Source organism: Canis lupus, chromosome 13, assembly GCF_011100685.1.
Source record: "Canis lupus familiaris isolate Mischka breed German Shepherd chromosome 13, alternate assembly UU_Cfam_GSD_1.0, whole genome shotgun sequence".
Lineage (NCBI taxonomy): Eukaryota > Metazoa > Chordata > Mammalia > Carnivora > Canidae > Canis > Canis lupus.
In genome coordinates this window covers 41,077,474-41,091,141 of record NC_049234.1, presented here as the reverse complement: position 1 = coordinate 41,091,141, position 13,668 = coordinate 41,077,474, and positions in this window count along the sequence as shown.

Below are 13,668 nucleotides of genomic sequence, written 5' to 3'. Positions count from 1 at the left end.
ACCAATTACAACACAAAGGATAACAATCATATGATCATCTCAATAGATTCAGAAATAGCATTTGACAAAATTCAACATCCTTTTCTCAAAAAGATTTTATTTATTAGAGACAGAGAGCACAGGCAGGGGGAACAGCAGAGGAAGAGGGAGAAGCAGGCTCCACTCTGAGCAGGGGGCCCAATGTGGGGCTCAATCCCAGGACCTACCTGGAGGTCGTGATTTAAGCCAAAGGCAGACACTTACCTTACTGAGCTACCCAGGCACCTCTCAACATCCATTGATATAAAACCTCTCAACAAAGCAGATACAGAGTAATGTACCTCAACACAATGAAAGGTCCTCCTCCTCTTGCTTCATCTTTTTTCATATGTGTCAGTCAGTCGGGACAGATTTATTTATTTATTTTTATTATTTTATTTTATTTTATTTTATTTTATTTTATTTTATTTTATTAATTTAATTTAATTTAATTTAATTTAATTTAATTTTATTTTATTTTATTTTATTTTATTTTTTATTTTATTTTTAGTCAGGACAGATTTAAATTGTAAGTATATTTTTCTTTGTTTCTCTATAGTTGTTTAGAGTGTGAGTCCAGAGTGTTGAGTACAGAGTTCTCTGTAAGTTTCTATAGTTCTTTATAGTTTGTTTCTTATACTTTTCTTTAATGAAAGTTTAGTAAATAGGCCTTCCTTGGTTCTTCCTATAGTTCTTTTGATTTCTTCTCTGTTGCTATGCGCTTCGGAAATACTACTAAAATGCTCTACTCACTACCCAATGCTCTGCTCCAGATTTTGGCTGTCACCAACTGTATCCTCTGTTTTTACCTTACAAACACCTGAACACCTGAAGCAAAAACACAAAGTTTAGATTTCTCCGGAGAATGTCCAATCTAAGGGTAAAGTAGGTCAGGCCACAAAGGCAGTTCCAGGCTCGAGGATCATGGCAAGAGATGACTTAGATTTGACTCCTTGCGTTCACTTTGTAAAAAGCAGCTCAAAGTGTCTACAGTGAGGAATTAAAAGAGAGTGCACACAGCCCCTCCATGCCTCTTATCGTTCCTCGGGGAGGCACACCAGTAATTGGAAGGGCTCAATATGCGGCATGGAAGGAGGGTTCAGGCAGGTCAGGAGAGCCCAGGAATCGTACGTTCCTTTAAACTAGGATGCTGGACCATGTCAGCACCCAATGGCTCCCACTGCTCCCACAGAAAGGAATTCTTGTCCTATCACAGTTGCACATATATTTACTCAAATTCTTCCTGAAGCCCGAGTTCTGCTTTGTCACTTTAGTGCAACAGCTCCGGGCCACAAACTACCGTGTGATAGGAAGTGATTTCCATTTTACTGAAGGTTTTCTAGAGGGGATCATGGAGGAGGATTACAATACACATAAATAGTCTCACTCAGTGTCTCTTTTCTCAAGCCACTGATGTCGTTTCTCTCATAACGTCCCCTTCCAACCCCCTGGGTAGGTTTTCTCATTTGCTGGGCAGGCTTAAGTTTAGGCTGTGCCCCACACCCAGCATGCCCCTCAGCAAAGAGCCCCTTGGAGCACACCGTCACGAGAAAGGTACCTGGGATGGTAAACAACAGATAACACTTCCTGTCACTCAGTTGTTCAAGCAAAACACTGAGAACCAATAGTGTGGATTTACGGAGATGTCTCCCCAGCCTCCTCTGGCCTTCGATAGCATGCTTGTAATGCTGTAAGGACCATGTGTCTTAATAACCTTCAAACAATCCAATTAGTGTATCTGAGCATTTCCTGGAAAACTATTTAGAGATTGTAGAGTTTCAGCACCTTACAGTTCATGAGAAAGTTAAGCCATAATTAGAATTTTGCTTTTACATCTGTATTTAAAAGAATCATTACCCCTTTACTAATATTATGAACATTTTATGAACATAATTTATCTCCATTGCCCTTCTCTTGGTCTGTTTCTGTTGATATATGACACACTCCAAATTGCGAGAAATAAGTTATTACAGTGAGCAATTTCTAATTATTTCCTCTGATTAAAGTTCAGCTATGTCAGGGAACCTGATCCCACATGTTGCTGTTTGATGGGAGAAAGTGTGCTTTATAATTAATCTCTGCCATTTAAAAAATATACGAATAGGACTTTAATATCTGTGAAATGCTTTAATATTTTTTATTTCTCATTTCCTTCTGATTTATTGGAGGCTTAATGACTATAGCCAACATATCTTAGAAGAAATAAAGTACTACTATGATGAATAGCAGTATCATATGCTCTATTTAGTAAAAGGGTGAACACGGTTAAGCATCTGTCACAAAAGTTTATAATCAGATGCAAATCTACATATTGGGGCTTTTCACTCATGCTTTTAGTTTGGGCCTTCTGTAGAGAAAAATATTAATTATCTGAGGCTCTTCTTTTCCCACTATGTCCTCCCATAAAGAAAGGTTTGATGAAGAGTCCAATTTTAATCATACTGTGAATTTTAAAAATTAATTTGAAAGATTAATAACCCATTGTAATCTGACCAGAGCAACGAGACAGCCACTTAAAAAAAAAAAAAAATGGTCAAGAAAGTTTCTCCCAACCCTAACTTCCATGTTGCTGTATTTCTAATTGAGAACAGGAGTCATAGTAGTAGTTTAAAAAATTGTGATGACTGTTAGTGAAATGTAGAAAAGAGACCAATTGCATTTCATTCCTTTGGGGCATGAGAGAAAGGAGTGGTTTTTTTAAAAAAAGCTTTTACATCTCGTAATGTGGTACATTTCCCTGGGTCTAATTATTTTCTTCCTTGCTAAATATTATAAGTAATAAAGCAGGATACCGTGTTTTTTTTTTTAAGTTCCTTCTAAAATATTACAAAAAGACAGTTTGGGATTTGAAACTAGTCGAACTAAATTTCAACTTTTGAGCCTGCCTCTCTTTAGCTCTATAATTTTGGAGAATTGCTTTAGTTCATCAAAGATGATTTCTTTCTTTCTTTCTTTCTTTCTTTCTTTCTTTCTTTCTTTCTTTCTTTCTTTTTTTTTAGAGACGATTTCTTTATTTTTTTTTAATTTATTTATGATAGTCACACAGAGAGAGAGAGAGAGAGGCAGAGACAGGCAGAGGGAGAAGCAGGCTGCATGCACCGGGAGCTCGACATGGGATTCGATCCCGGGTCTCCAGGATCGCGCCGCGGGCCAAAGGCAGGCGCCAAACCGCTGCCCCACCCAGGGATCCCTAGAGACGATTTCTTTAGAGGTTGTTTGGAGAGCACATCACCAACCTCCAAGTGGTACTGTTAGGAACACGCTGAATAATGTTTGTGACTAGTCTTTGTAAACTCTACAACACTATAGAAATGATAGGGGTTATTTTTCAACGACAATAACAGATGTTAATTCTCCATGTACTTAATAGCTCATTGACAAGAAGATACATGATAGAATCATAAACTGTCCAAAAGTCCAAAGGCCCTGGAACACTACTAATCTAGATGATTATGAAAAAGATTCATTTCATGGGAAGCAAGTATTAAGAAGTAAATCACCAGGAAACAGCTTGTGTCATCAATATTGCAATCAGTCCTTAATGTTAAATATTTCGTAAAGCGAAGACAACCAAAAGGAGAGTCAAGTTCAGGTACTATGTCTGTGTGAGACATAGAGGTACCAGTGGCTCAGAGATAGGGATGAATAATCTTTTTCTTCAAGAGGGGATTAAATTGCATGCTGATATTGCTAGTCTCAGGAAGAAGCTGACTTAGAGAAGGGAGAAAAAGGACATTTTATTTGTTTAATAAATAATATTTGAGCATCTATTATTTGCCAAGTTGTGCTCTAGGCACGGAGAGGTAGTGGCAAGTAAGAAAAAGAATCCGTACTTGTGGTACTGAACATTCTGTGGAGGGAGAAGGACAAGTAAGCAAATTTAAAAAGAAGAAAAGAAAATGTAAAATAATAAAAAAAAAATCTTCCTAAAGAGGAATTTCTAAGAGATGTGAAGACTCAAGAAAGCAGATTAAGAAAGAGAGTAGGTAAGTTTCCTACGTCATGTAGGTTGGAGAACAGCCATGGTCTCAGAGGACATGACACTTGGGGAAGAACAGCAAATGTGAAGTCGCCAAAGCAAGCTTAGTGCTCAAGAAACAGCCGGGCATTCAGTGGGGCTGGACAATTCGGAGGAGGTCGGGTCACTCCCAGAGTCATGATTCAGATCCAAGAGGTGCTCCTATGCCCTAGGGAAGGTTTTTGATTATTTAGATGCTATGGAAACCATTGAAGGGCTTTGAGTTCAATGTGCTCTGATCAATGTTTTTAAACTATATGGAGAAGAGACTTGAGGGTGAGGTCGGCAGGGAGGGTGAGAGTGAGGGATGGAAGGAATGAGACCAGTTGGGAGATGCTGCGGTTGTCACTGTTGACATGATGGCATCTTGAATGAATAGCAGTGATGGAGGTTGTGGGAAGGGATTCGATTTGGGATGTTTTGACGTATCTTAGCAGGGAGTGTTGATGCCTTGGGCTTGGGCTGTGAAAGAGAAAGGAAAACAAACATGTCCTGAGCTACTAGTGAAAAGTAATGGTGAAGACTCCGGGGGAGGTAGTGAGTTTGGAGACAAAAGATCAGGAATCCTTTTTCAAACATGTTCAAATGTATGTGCCACGGGCAATAGGCGATCACATAGGGGCATCTAGAACCAAGAGGAAGTTTGGGGTTGGTGGTATGAGTTTGGCAATCATAGGGATGGGGATGGTGTTTATGACCACGGTCTGCACAAAAGTACCCAAAATATGAGTGTGGATGGATGGAGGAAGCCAATGGAATGAGTGATGGGAAATGCTGATAGTTAAATGTCAGAAAGAAGGAGAAGAACCAACAGAGGAAACACAGAACCAGTGGCCTCGGGAAGTTGGCTCCCATCATAACATCAAGGCTTGGCTGTGGGGCATTAATGTTGCATTAATTATGCAATCTGCCTTTTAGCTCAAAATGAGGCAAACACAATCACATCAGGGATAAGGCACAAAAAGATTGACAAAGACACTGACAATGCAAGAGGTTGTACTAAGTCCCCCCACCGACCACCTACCTTCGGGCTGGTGCAAGTCTGTGCATGACCTGTGATGCTCCAGCCTCTGCCCAGGGACCATCAGGGCCTCGGTCCTTCCACACACAGCACAGGGATGGTTTCATCCTGTTCTGTAAAGGGAACTGGCCTTGAATCTAGAATCATCTCTATTTTTCAGAAGCTAATCAGCGTAAGCTAATCCTGTTAGCATTCGTCTCTCTTGTAAACCATTCTACGTAAAAATTACATTTCGCCTCCCTTCTGCAGACACTTGCAATCACTGTCAGAGGAAATCAAGGCAAACAGAATGTGGCTGCCATGCATGCATCTGTGTGAACGAATTCCCACAATAGCTATTTGCTAAAGGCAGTGTTTTATAGTCTTAATTATAACACTGCTGGAAAATCATGGAATGTATATACAAATTCATTTACCTCATTTGTTTCTCACCCTGAGGTGCAATATTGTAAACAACTGCATTTGAAATCTGAAAACAGAGATTTATTCCCCACCAGTGCTTATTTATTCCTAGTAAAATGGACTTCCTTCAAGCAACATGTCATCGTGTATAGTACCCTGGCCAGCTGGAGTTTTAATTTCATTAAATGGCACGTTTTTTATGGCTTCAAATGCTTTTCTTTGCCACCATTTACTGTGGAAGAACTTAGTAATAATGATAAAATATGAACTCCTGATTACAGGGAAGATATTTTGGTCATTCACTAATTCCCAGCTCCATAAAAATGAACACAGACGAACAGAAACCACGTCTACAGGAAAGCTATGGTAAAGCTTTTCTTTGTCACCGAGTAAAATCCAGGCACCCCTGAGAAGTCGATATGCCCTTATTTTGAGTGAAGTGAAGAAAGTAAACAGTGTATTTCATCATAGTTACAATGAAGTCTAACTAGAAAACTGGACTGATGGATATATTTTTTCCATCTCTTTTTGGAGATTTTTAAAAAATCTTATCATTACATGTTTGATTCCTTATTGTCCAGATTTCAAGTGAAGGCGTGAAGGCAGTGGGGCTATGAACACAGTGAATGATTGGCTCTTGGGCGGGGAGAGGTCGGAGGTGACAGAGAGGATGATGACTCTCCCAACTAACTGCCTCAATGAGACTGGCAGTTTGTTCTGTTCCACATCCTTTCTATGTCTGGCATCTTTACAGACGTCATGGTTCAGCTAAAGCCCAACTCTCGAAGGAGAGAAGATCTGACTGGCTACCTCTCAACTTGAGCTGCCTATGCTCAGTTGGATGCCACGATTCATGTTTAGGAGACAGATGACATTGGCTGGTGAGGATTATTTTTAAATGTTTTATTAGTCACCGTTCTAGTTAGGAAATAAAAAATGCTAGAATGTTCTATGCATTTGTTTAGGAAGAGATTTCCAATAGGGAAGTAGGTAGGTACCCACAAAATTATTGCAAGATTGGAAGAATGCAATTTAGAATGGGACTTTAAGGACTGAGTCCCAGGCCCTGGGAACTTGCCTGCCAAGGGAACTCTCACCACTGAAGCCACCATGAAAACCATGGAGATGAAGATCACTCTGCCATGATTGTGCTACAGACATCAGGAATCCAGACTCAGAAAGCCGTCACTACCACCAATGTCGCCCAACTCACAAAACTGGTGCCTGGACCCTGGAACAATTTCTTTATAACCAGGAAGCTGGATAAGAGACCCTGGAATGCTGACTGCAGCAGAAACACGTCCTATCTCCATGACCTCTACTGCCCGCAGAAAACAAACACTGGAAAGACCACCTCATTCCCACTTGAGCTTTCCAAATCTCACATGGGCAGATCTCATTAGTGGGATTCAATTAGCATCCAGAACCTTAGTGACAAAGGAGTATTGAAAAATGTCATGTTTAGCTTTCCGAAATTAGAAAAATATACTAGAATACTGATAGAACGGAAGAAGTGCGAAGCGGTCTGCATACCCAAGCACAAGTGCAAATTTAAAACACATGTTATTATTTTCAAATAACGGTGGTATAAGACGATGCTCTTAATTTTAGATCGTGTGAACTCAGAGGGTGAAAATGTTTGCCAAACCTTTTCAGCTTCTCGCTCCTCTCTAAAGTTTACCAGAAGTTCATTCTACAGCAGAGTTATGGAATAAAGTAACATGACATGACATTTTGTGTTTTTACCAATTCCTAAATCTTTGATAAATGTTAGGCATGCTACACTGGTGACTTGCTCTCACACACTACTCGACAAACATAAAGACAAGCCATTCAGTCATATGTATTCAAATGTCAATAGTGGTGACAGCATAAACCCTGGAAATTGATTTTTATTTTGAATTGGTTAATAAGTTTCTTTGGGGGAACTTCCAGTGACAACAATGAATATGACTTTCCTAGACAATAAGATAGTGCCTTTGTCAGGAATTTTTTTTTCATCTCAAGTGATCTATTAAACTCATTTTTAGCATTCCTTTTTTGATCAATATGAAATAAATTTCCTCTGAAACAATACTATATATTGACATTTAAAGTGGTTTTTTTTACTCATTTAATTTCCTTAAACAATAGTATCAAGGCTTTGAGTTTCTTTCATATTATCTCTGATATTTTTACATGTACATAAATAAAATGTCATTTTCATTCATTTCAAATATCATCAGTTAACACCTGAGTTTAATTCCGAGTATAGCAGTGACAGACACACCATAATGATAAAATATGGGCAGAGATCTCTTGGGGATAAAGAAAAAAAAGTCAATACACTATTGTTCCAAGTGTTTTATAAACTAGTAATTAGTGAGATTTGAGGAACAGCTGTGTATCTACAATTCTTTTTTGTACTAGAAAGACAGCATTTGGGAAACAGAACCTAGCGCAACTTCTACTTTCTCATGAAGCCCATTGTGTCAACTTTTGACACAGTCTGGAAGGGGTTTCTTCTCTCTAAAGAGTCAATGGAACTGGACTTAGGTAAACATGTGCAACACATATTTGAGGATTTTTTGCTGTTTTGGTCTTCTTTTATTTTGATTTTGGTTCCCCACCTTTAATCCCTTCCTGTGATTGTGAAGTCCCACCCTACCTCCCAATATTTATGCCATCTGGTAGGAGGCAGAGTCACCATTCATTCCTTAAAACTGATGTTTGCATGTCCAGCCTACCTCTTTGTCTTCCTGCAAGCTAAGTCATGAAAAACTGAGCCAGGCTACACCAATGTCGTATGACATCTTAGGACTCTAAATTTGCATCTAATGATGCCAAGGAGTAGAGAAAGAGAAGATTTCACTGTGGCAGTGCCAGAAGCATCCACAATGGTCAGGGGCCAAGGAGCAGTGGCAGCAGGGTCAGTGGTTATGCTGAGTCCCGAGCAGCTGAGGAGTAACCGTTCTTTGGTCTGGTGTCTCGTGGCTATCGCAGTTCTGAGCTCACCAGATGGGACCTGGGTCCCGATCCAGGCTTTTTTGACTGCCTAGACTTCTATTCATCACTGAACCATTTTCTGAGCTGCATCCCCAAACCTTCATGGGGGTTTGGTGAATTATCCATAGCCTCAAAAAAATTATTTTTGTTTTTAATCAGAAAGAAGCATTTTTTTTTGCTTGAAAATAAGAATCCCAAGTGGCATAGAAGTAGATAAAATCAGAATAGCAAACATAACTCTGATAAATTAAAGGAAACATAATTTGTGATTGTATTAGTTTGAGGGCTGCTGTGACAAATTACCACAACTTGGTGACTTAAAATTATAAATATTAATTCTTAAACTGTGCTAGAGGCCAGAAGGCTAAAATTAAAGGTGTTGGCAAGATTATACTCCCTCCAAAAGCTGTAGGGGAAAATATTTCCTTCCATCTCCTGGTTTCTGGTGGCTCCAGGTACTTCTTGGCTTGTGGCAGCACGGCTCCCATCCTGCCTCCTTGTTTATATGGCTTCTAGATTTCTGTGTCCTCTTCTGTCTCCGATAAGCATACTTGCGTTGGATTTAGGGCTCATATAACCTAGTAGGATCTAATCTCTATCCTTACCTTAATTACATCTGCAAAAGCTATATTTCTAAAATAAAGTCACATTCTGAGGTTTCAGGTGGATGAGAATTTCTAGGGGACGCTATTCAATGGACGGCAGTGATCACACTTAATTTGACCTGAAGACAGTGAAAACCCATTCATGAAGAAAAGTAACCTAGAACCCTTTGGAGAATGGTGACAAAATAGGTCATCAAATGATCTCTTGGAAATGCAGGCCAGTCTTTAGGGACTGCATGGCTACTTCCAGAACATATAGCCCATTAGAAAGTCGAGGACAGTTGGATGGGGTAGTTGCCTTTACAGCAATGAATACCACAAGAAAAAAAGAAAATCACCAAGGAAAATTACCAAAATACCTAGAATTTTGGCTCAAGGTAGCAGTGGAAGCTTTGAGATATATCAAAAGGGATTAGCAAACTTTCAATAACAAGGACAGAGATGTCTCAAAATTTAAAAACACACTATTTTATTCTACAGCTTGATGAATTCTGACATCTGTGAATTCACAATACCTCCAAGATTATCACGTGAGGACTATTAGGGAAAGAAGGAACCAGGATTGGGAGGAATTGGCAGACCTGTATCCACAACCCCAATGAGCCAGGCTCTGGGCCCCATCTCTGCTTTCCCCCTTATCTCCAGCCCCAAAACCACAGTCATGTCTCAATACACTCCTAACTGATAAGGAGGCAGTCAGCCCAGGGAGGCTAAGAAGTATATGCCCCAAATTTTTAAAGTTTTCTAATTTATATTAGCAAATATTTGAGTAACCAGAAGAGGGATTTATCTAAGGACTTCAGAAAGAGGAGGGAAGTTACTGGTAGGTGAGGCTATTAACTTTAATATAAGTACATTTACTGCCGATCTCTGGATCAATGTGTCACCCTGAGCATTTGAAAGTAGTTTGAATGGCTTTCTCCACTGGGTAACCGAAGTCTTCACTAAGGAGTTGCCCTTGCTGCATAGAGTTGGGATATAAGAAAAACACCTTGGTATGATGTAAAGAAGAAACTCAAATACTCTGTAAAGGAGAAAGGTTAAAATGGATTTGTCTGTAGGCCTGCCCCCGTATCTGCTAACTATTTATCAGAAGGCAGTCTTGAAAAAAAAAAGAAGGCAGTCTTGATAAGACAAGTTGGTATGAGGTCTTAAGAAATGCTATCAGCAACTGTAAAAGTATTTAAGCGAAGTGTGATTTTGTTGGGTGAGGATGTTAGAGATGCTTCAAGGCTGCAGTTGAAATAGATTCCCCAATGTCCATGGGGCAGAAAGTTACCGAGTGGCTGAGTTAAAGGAGCACTTGCTATAAACACCAGAGACAGATTTGCAGTGGTAACCACTCCGGGAAGCAGAACATCATGATCATCAACATCATTTAACTCCCCCGTGATCTTTATAGCAAATTTCTGGACCATAGCATAATGGAGAATGTGTGGTAGGGCCACACTTGAATAACACAGCTGAAAAAAATCCCAGAAGTCTGGAGTGTCATTCCAGTAGACAGTCATAGGTTCTTATTGAATTTCCAGACCTGAATCCTCTAACAGATATGGTATCCTTGATTTAAGAGGATGTTAGGTATTCATGAAGAAAGATGCCATAATGAAATCTCAGATAAAGTCTGTATCTCCTGGTCTTTTCAAAAGATCCTGCCAAATTTACTATTGGGCACTGACTCTTAATTAATTTAGTTCTGGGGCAAATAGACAAAAGTGTTGTTGGGGATCAAATAAAAAATGCAATTTTTACCTATGGCTGGTAAATATCTATGGACACCTATGTTTGGCTCCTCCAGTTCTAGAGGATATGGGTTCTGGAACGAATGTTGACAGAAACCTTAGGAAGAGTTATTATTGAAGGAGGAGCCAAGTTACTACAGTTCATCCTAAAAAAATTATATATAAAAACCAATACTGAATCACTAGAAAGGGATAAGTACCACCATTGAAGACTGAAAATGTAAGCGTAATGACTTATATAGCACAGCCCACTTAACTCTCAGATTTGGCCACTTTCAAAGACCGATGGGTCTTTAAGAATGACTGAATTATTGTAAACTTTAGTAGGCAGGGTCTCTGATTGCAGCTACTATTCCAAGATGTGGAACTGTAGCAAATTAGTAGAGTAGGGAGGGGAGAGAAAAGTTGGTATTTCCCCCATTGCGATGCATTTCCAGTCAAATGTCATACTGTCTCCTTTACATGATAGAGAAATATCCCAAAGTAAGGATATGCTCCGATTTTTAGTCCATTGTTAATAGATTAGCCAGATTTTCTGGGACTTGGGAGGAGCAAGAGTGGAGTTCTGGGAGCAAGAAGTTTTGAAGAAGCTGTAAAAAGATAGCTCAAGAATTATCCCAAACTATAAGAATAAATCTGTCTCACATAAATATTTACGAAGGATTCCACTGCAGAGAAAGCTGTTCAAAAAGACCCACTCAGAATGTCGGTGTGGCTGTCCTCTGCCGATCCAGCACTTATCCGCCAGATTCATAAACATGATACCTGTGGAGACAGTATCTCCACTCCAAATGTAGGTTTTAATTCACTTGCTTGTAATCACATCCCCTGTGTTGGTCTAAAAATCTTATTTTCTAGGATTCCTTGAAAATTGGCTTCTAGTGAAGGTCAGTCAATGGGATATACTGGGGGGCTACAGAAGGGAATGAGGAAAGGAGAAACCAGTATTTGTCCCTTCCTTTTTCTCCACCTCTAGGGGGAACTACAGATAATAGAAGATGCTCCTGCCAAGCATCTTCAGCTCTTCTTGTCCAATAGTCACTCCTTCCCTATATCCCCCCACCCTAAAGATGGTGCTGCCTAACTCTTGGTTGCTTCATTGAACCCCTTGTCTAGTTTTCCAGGGTTTTTGTAATAAGTTCCCTAAATATATATAATAGGCAGCCTTTCACTGGACTCCTTCATATGCACACTCTGTTTTGCTATATGTTTCCACCTGGCCTCCAGGAGCCACAGTGAAAATGGGTGCTGAGTTCAGTCACTGTTGTTTCCATTTTAATGTCTTCTGTTTCCTCACTGGACCATTTCTAGGTTTGAAATATTGGCTGCCCAACTTGCCTTTTTTTTTTTTAAGTTATTTTCTGAAATTTGTTCTCCAACTCAGCACCACATTTATCTTGTGAAATTGTGTTGGCCCAGCGTCCATTCTTAAACCTCGCATATTCTAAACCTGATTTGTCAGCACACCAAAAGTACATCTGTTTCTTAAGTGTAGGCTTAAGTAGAAAGCTCAGAAGAATGATCCACAAATACAGAAAGTTCATTTCCAGTGATGATAACTTCTGAAGCTTCCATGCTTGTGTCCTCAAGGAATGCCTTTGCTGCCTGAAGGAAAGACATTCATGGGAACTCAAATCCAAGAGCCCTTATTTTCTACTTGAACGTATTTCTTTCTTACATTGTGGGTGCTCAGGGAAATCATTATGATAGTCTCCTCACTTTAACCAGCTCTTTGAACATTGGAAGTCATAGAATGACGAGCACAAACTACTATTTGACTCTGCCCAAATACTGGTGTATACCATTACAAGGACAGCCATAGTCAATGTCAATCACCCTTACTTATATAATTCATATTTTTTTTTCTTAAGACTATATCTTGGGAGGAGATGGAGTTAATTTTGTCCCTCCTAAAAAAAAAAAAAAAGTCCCTCCTAAAAAAAAAAAATTGTCCCTCCTGAAATCAAATTACTGAGAACCTCCACTGTTACATGATTTTAAAGATTGATTTGCATCTTCTTCAACACCAAAACCCAGGAAATTACAAAGAAGAGTAGAGCCCATAAAGGCAAAATGAGAAAAATAAAGCAGATAGGCAAATGATAATAATGTGGAGCCCTGAATAAGCTGAAACTCAATTATGCAATGCTGAAATCAAGAAACAAACTGATCTTTAGAAATCCAGAAGGATTAAGAAATTGGAAGAAACTTCTAGCTCTAAAAGTAGGAGTGGCAATAAGGAAAAAACAATAATAAGAGTAGTTGGAAATCTATATAAGTAGTTCTTGAATTCCAGGATTTGGATTTCCTTCTGGAGATTTTAATCTAGAAGGACTTTGAGGCGAACCAGGCACCAGATGTCAGAAGTTACCATATTGAAAATCAGCCACGTATACTCCTCTTCCTTTAGTCCATTTCAAAAATGTATAATTCCCAGGTGACAGACAAGATGTCTTCATTATCAAGAAAAATGTACCCCACAGAACAAACCCCGAGTTACGTGGGTCTCCACCAGGTGGAGATCACCTTACTACGAATCCCACCTGCTAGCAAGTCTCCTTTTCCCCAAAGCACATACCAAGATTCTGAAGATTTAGTGTACATGTCTTAAGCAGAAATATCTAATCAAGGATCAATAGACATTTCAGAAAATCCTTTGATGTGAAAGACAGAGACTAAAGCAATCAGCAAAAGGAAGTCAGAGGAACCCGGGATAACAGGATAAAAAGACTTCAAAACGTTTTAATATCCAAATGGATAAAAGAGAAGATACTGCCACTCTGAAACAAGCACAGATGAATTTAAGGGGCTAACAGACAAACATGCAGAGAACAGAAGTGATTTAAGAAATTAAAAATATAACAGGAGGGGCACCTG